The following is a 6,459-nucleotide window of genomic DNA, read 5'->3' on the forward strand; positions in this document are numbered from 1 at the left end:
TCTTCAAGTTGGCAGATAAAGTAGTTGCATTTAAAGCCAAACTGGATTTGTGGGGACGGCGCGTCAACAGCGGCATTTTGGACATGTTTCAAACATTAGTGGGGATTTTGGGTGAGACTGAGCCTGAGCCTTCATTCTCCCAGCTGGTGCACGATCACCTGTCTTTGCTTTTAAAAGAGTTCGAGCGCTACTTCCCAACCACAAAGGACCCACGAACTGCCAAGGAATGGATCCGCAACCCATTTGTCAACAAACCAGGTGAATCCAGCAGGTCTGTGCAAGAAGAAGATCAACTGCTGGAGATCGCAAATGACGGCGGCCTTAAAAGTATGTTCGAGACAACAACTCTGTCGGTGTTCTGGATTAAAGTCATGACAGAACACCCTGAAACGAGTGCTTGGGCTCAGGGCTCCCATTGATTTAGCGTTTTGGGGAGTTAAAATTTTCAACACAATGGATTCACGTTTATTATTATAATAACAATATAAACAATCTACTTCAGAGCTTGAGACATCTTTTTTACACTCTGTTAAGCTCCTCCTTGCATTGTGGCTTGTTTCATCCCACCTTTCTCTCTGACCTACCTAGGGATAGACTATTTCATTGGTCAAAGTGACCTCACATAGCAAATGCAAGTCATGTTGAGTCCTTCAGGTTCAATACAAGGTTAAATGATTGCCATCCCTTGTTTCATAACACTTAAAAAAAAAAGAAAAATCCCCCTTTATATAACTTCACAACTATGGACTGTGCCAGTGAACCCTCTCACCTTTCCTGTTGTCAAGGCCATCACCCTTGCTCAGGCTGGGCAGCCATCCAAACAACACACTGATAAGCCTTTTTCTCTCTCTTGCCTGCTTTAAGGCTGTCTATTGATAATAATGTCAATGATTTACATCAATGATCACGTTATACTTTACCCTGAGATTATGAAAAAATAGTTGAGTTTGAACAGAAGAATGGATAGCATGAGAGAGATGTAAAGTACTGCTCCTGTCACTCAAGGTGTGAAGTCATGATTTATGGGGGGGGGGGTGCTGGGTAGACTGCAGGAGTTATTACATCAAAGAGTTTTTTTATATTACTATAAAAATTGTGACTTTAGTATACGTCCAGGGTTGTGCTGTGTTCAAACTGGCCTGCCTCGTAGGTGCGTTCTCATACAGTTTTCCAGTGGTTGGCTGAGAAGTGCTGAGTCAGCTCTAGTGACCAAACCATCCTTCACCATATGTATAGAAAGACAATTTATTTCCCTCTGACTTTCAGCAAAGTCAGCAAATTGGCCAACTGCTTTTATTTATTTATTGTCTTCTGCTCATGTGTGTGCTCGTTTCTCCCTACTACCAAAGTCTCAGACTGAGTTAAATCATTTTAATGGGCACTTTTTGTGATGCACATCAACAGCATGCACATTAGCAACTGCTGTGCATGTTAGTACAAGACAGATAGAGAAGAAATGAATTTTGGAGTCGTAGATTTGTAGGACAAAGAACAAACATCTGAAGGTTGATGCTGCTGCTCTGTTTATTCCCAGATGAACATTAAAGACAGAGCTGTAACATATTTCAATAGAATCAGAAATGTTTAACAAAATAATGGTTCAGCATGGTGCACGTCTGCTCTTTATTCCCAAATGAACTTCAGAGACAGATCACCGAGTTTCTCCTGAATCAGCTGATCAACTCTTTGACTCTGGGCAACAGTAAAGACGTTCTTCCAGTCACCAATCTGACCTGCAATGAAAAAATAAAGCCGCACCTGATATAGATGTGTTCAGATGTTTCTGTATAGGAGCTGCAGTTATGTTGTGTTACCTTTGCGCATGAAGTTTCCACTGAGCCTCTCTTTTGGTACAAATTCATAGTTGGCTTTTTGGTCTTTCTTCATGGTTTTAAATGTGGCTTTTTCTACAACTTGATCAATGGCTGCTTCACTGAGGTTTTTTCCTAAGAAACTGCAGATCCTAGTTACTGCTGCCTTCAGGTCCTGAAACAAAGAAAAAGGCGACCAACAGAGAAATGAACCTCAGCTGTGACAAAGAATTTATCTGAGTGATGCCAAATGAACACTCTGAGGAGAAAAGCACATCTTACCAAGATCATGTCCTCATAGGTCAGGAAGAGGATGTTGTACTGGTCTTTCTTTGAATGCCACTCTCTGATGTGGTCAAACCAGGACGACCCTACAACTGTATAAATGTATTGAACATCACTTAATGTAAGATTTCCATAAATGTGTTTTTTCAATATACTGTATTTCAACATTCTGCAAAACCAACCAACAAAGTTCAAGAAGACTTTCAAATGAAGACCACTTAAGTCTGTACTAAACTTTACAATCAGCCATGAAATTCTGTATGGAAATTCATGCTGAGTAGGAGATTAATCCTACAGATTTTATGATCTGCTGTGGTTTTCATTTCATAAATGGACTGCTTTGATTTGACTGATTTATTTATTTTAATTATTTTTGTTCTGATTTATCAGCACCAGACTATTTGGTCTGATCATCATCATCATCCAGATTGTGGAGCTGTCATGTTATTGACCCGCCTGCTTCCCGTCTCATGCTTTTATTTTGATACTACTTCCTGTCCCCAGCTCACCCTGACTCCCGGGAACTTATCTCAACACCCAGATTGGTTTCACCTGCTTCTCATTAATCACACCTGGTTACAATAGCATATAGGCAGCTTCTTACACAGTGGAAAGCTGTCAGATTGTTCTAATGCCTGTTCAGACTTTCCAGCATTTTTCCTTGCACATGTTATTCCAGCTCTGACCAGGGATTACCTTGTGACCACCGAGTATTGCCTAACCCTGCTGATTCTGATTGTGTTTTCTGTGTATGGCCTGTTGGACTCCCCTCTCTGATCTCTCATTTGTGGATCCCTCGGCTGTGTGAGTTTGTTGGCTCTGACCCTGGACTGTATTATTGCCCTGAGAGTGTTACTTGCTGAACCTGAATCCTGCTTTGTGTTATCGTAGTGTTTGTTACCAGTGCTCTTTTTAAAGAGACACTGTCTTACTTATCCTTGTCTGGCAATATAATTGAGTTCACCCCCTGACCTTTTTGGCAGCTTTACACGCCAATCTTGACAGAAGCTGTCGTATCTCACCGTTGCCCATCAAATACTGCTCCAAAAGCTGTTCAAAGCTCGTCGGAGTGTCCACTTCAGAGTAGACGCTGCTGAAGTGGTAATAGGATGTGATGATGTCCTTTGGATTACGCATCACATAGATGATCTGAGAAACAGAGCAATCAAAATTTAATCTGATCCAGTACACACTAGTCTCTCCCTCATGCCAAAATTATCATTCATGATATTTAACACATACTAAATATGGAAGACCACTGCACTCAAAAAAAAAAAATTGATTACAATATTGAGTAAACTACTTTTTTTTTTACTTGGAAAGTTGTTTTAATTACAATTTACATTTTATTTAATTTTGGCAAATTATGTAAACTTGTCATTGTGTTTCAGGATGTACAAATGTTAATTTATTATAACTTTGAATGACATTCGTCAGTCCTACAAAATATCAATCTAATTATTCTATATTCAGTTAATCACAAGTACATTTTTAAATCAACTTGTCAAACATTTGATGGTTGCATTTTCTAAAATGTGGGGATTTTCTGTTTTACTTCTTGCGCATTGTAGTAATCTGAAAATGTTTAGGCTTTTGACTGGTTTAACAAATAACATTAACATGTTGCCTTGGAACTTTGGGGGGATTATTTTCCTACATTTTATAGACCAAACAATCTCAAATCAGTAGATAATTCTGTGCAAGGCTAAAACTAACTTAACATGTACTGTGTAAAAGTATCTTTTCAGTACCATCAAAAACATCCTCTCCTTTTTCTATTAATGTGACTTACTATTAACATGATTTAATGTAGTATACAATACTTCAAATCAAAAGTTAACACAAGTTCAGTGTAATGTGAAATATGCCACTGTGTATAATCAGTACTTTTAATTTTATACTTGATGCTAATACTTTTGTATTTTTTTCTTTAACATTTTGAATGCAGGACTTTTATTTCTAACAAAGTATTTTTAGACTGTGGTATTACTACTTCTTCCACCAGTGCATAAAATACACACCTTTGCCTTCTTGTCCTTCAGTCCTGGAGGCATGAGAGCTGGGGTGAGGTGAGAGGAGAAGAGAGAGGCGTGGAGACAGTCGCAGAGAGTAGTCTTCTCGACCCTCCATGTACTCCAGCCAAGGCATCTGCTCCCAGTTGTTTGGATATTCATTCAGACCTCCACCTAACTCACAGATGGAGATGATTATCTGCTGAGTCCATATAGTTCCTGTGAAAAGATGGAATTTGGAGAAATCACACATCATCTGTGAATCTGTTCCCAGCAGGACAGATCACCATGAACACAAATAATGTGATAGTTCTGTAAACAGCTGTTTTACTTACCTGACTTTGGATAAGTGACGAGGAATATGTCACTGTCTCGTACTTCAAAGCTCTGTAGTGAATCAATGTGCTCGGTGTTTACCGTACAACGGACAAAATTGTAGTTCTTATACTTGCAGAGGTAGTCAGTGATCTGCTCCATGTTGTGAATCACACAGAAACGAGAGAAATGTTCTAAGGTTGTCACAGCTCTCGGCTACAGCAGCTGGACTCTGGACCTTGGTTCTGAAATGCTGATTTTGATTTGCACATGTTGTAAACTGTTGCATTATATAATGTATTTGAAATGCTGACTGGTGCAGATTGACACCTATAGTGCGGTTTATATACACAGCAGTTTAGTGTTTAATAAAAGACTGCAAATAGTTTTTATTAAAGGAAACTGTTTTATTTATAAATCATGTCAGAGAAGAGAATATTAATTTTTTCGATGATTTATGTTGCCTCAAAGAAAAGGCACAAATAGCTGACACAATCTCTTTACATCTATAGACAGATGTAATTTCAGTTAACATTCTGCTGTTTTGTATCAGCAAATAAAAGGATATTTATCACAAACTTGGAAATATTTTTTTAATATCTTGAGTGGAAACTTTCAAAATGCTCATTCTTTTGTGCCATTTCTTGTATTTCATTGTTGTACTTTATTACAGTAAATGTGGAACAGACACTATTGAAAACGTTTGAACAGAAGAATAGATACCATGTATTTGAGGTAAGGACAGTGTTAAATTTGTTTCATTTGTTCTAGGTTTTTCTGTGCTTTATTTTCCAGCTAATACATTAAACACTGTACAGAAACATTGATTAAAATTACTAAAACAGAATTTAGAATGAGTTGTTAGTGTATTAAAAACTACACCACACTTTGAAAACCATATTTCCATATTAGTTGCCATATAAAGTTTTACTGCTAGAAACGTGTTCTTTAACTTCTGCCTTCCTTTTCTTTCTAGATGAAGAGAACTGAAGTGCTGAGTCGGTTCTAGTGACCAAACCAACCTTCATATGTATAGAAAGACAGTTTATTTCCTTCTTTCAGCAAAGTCAGTAAATTGGCCAACTGCTCTTCATTATTGTCTTCTGCTCGTGTGTGTGCTTATTTCTCACTACTACCAAAGTCTCAGACTGAGTCAAGTCATTTTAATGGGCACTTTTTGTGATGCACATCAACAGCATGCACATTAGCAACTGCTGTGCATGTTAGTATAAGAAGGAGGAAAAAAATGAATTTGAGTTTTAGATTTGTAGGACAAAGAACAAACATCTTAAGGTTGATGCTGCTGCTTTGTTTATTCCCAAATGAACTTCAATGACAGATCACTGATTTTCTCCTGAAGCAGCTGATCAACTCTTTGACTCTGGGCAACAGTAAAGATGTTCTGCCAGTCACCGATCTGACCTGCAATGAAAAAATTAAAGCTGCACCTGACATGGATGTGTTCAGATGTTTCTCTATAGGAGCTGCAGTTGTTACCTTTGCGCATGAAGTTTCCACTGATCCTCTCTTTTGATACAAACTCATAGTTGGCTTTTTGATCTTTCTTCATGGTTTTAAATGTGGCTTTTTCTACAACTTGCTCAATGGCTGCTTCACTGAGGTTTTTTCCTAAGAAACTGCAGATCTTAAAAAAATTAAAGCTGCACCTGACATGGATGTGTTCAGATTGTCTATAGCAGCTGCAGTTATGTTGTGTTACCTTTGTGCATGAAGTTTCCACTGATCATCTCTTTTGGAACAAATTCATAATTGGCTTTTTGGTCTTTCTTCTTGAACCAACATAGTTCAAGAAGACTTTCAAATGAAGACCACTTAAGTCTGTACTAAACTTTACAATCAGCCATGAAATTCTGTATGGAAATTCATGCTAAGTAGGAGATTAATCCTACAGATTTTATGATCTGCTGTGGTTTTCATTTCATAAATGGACTGCTTTGATTTGACTGATTTATTTATTTTAATTATTTTTGTTCTGATTTATCAGCACCAGACTATTTGGTCTGATCATCATCATC

At 37.9% G+C, this 6,459-nt stretch overlaps 1 pseudogene; it reads right to left on the reverse strand.

The window, feature by feature from the left end:
- Positions 1-1,483: 1,483 nt before the first annotated feature.
- Positions 1,484-4,899, reverse strand: LOC109953241 (amine sulfotransferase-like; annotated as a pseudogene).
- Positions 4,900-6,459: the final 1,560 nt, after the last annotated feature.

The sequence above is a fragment of the Monopterus albus genome, unplaced genomic scaffold (genome assembly GCF_001952655.1).
Source record: "Monopterus albus unplaced genomic scaffold, M_albus_1.0 scaffold588.1, whole genome shotgun sequence".
Lineage (NCBI taxonomy): Eukaryota > Metazoa > Chordata > Actinopteri > Synbranchiformes > Synbranchidae > Monopterus > Monopterus albus.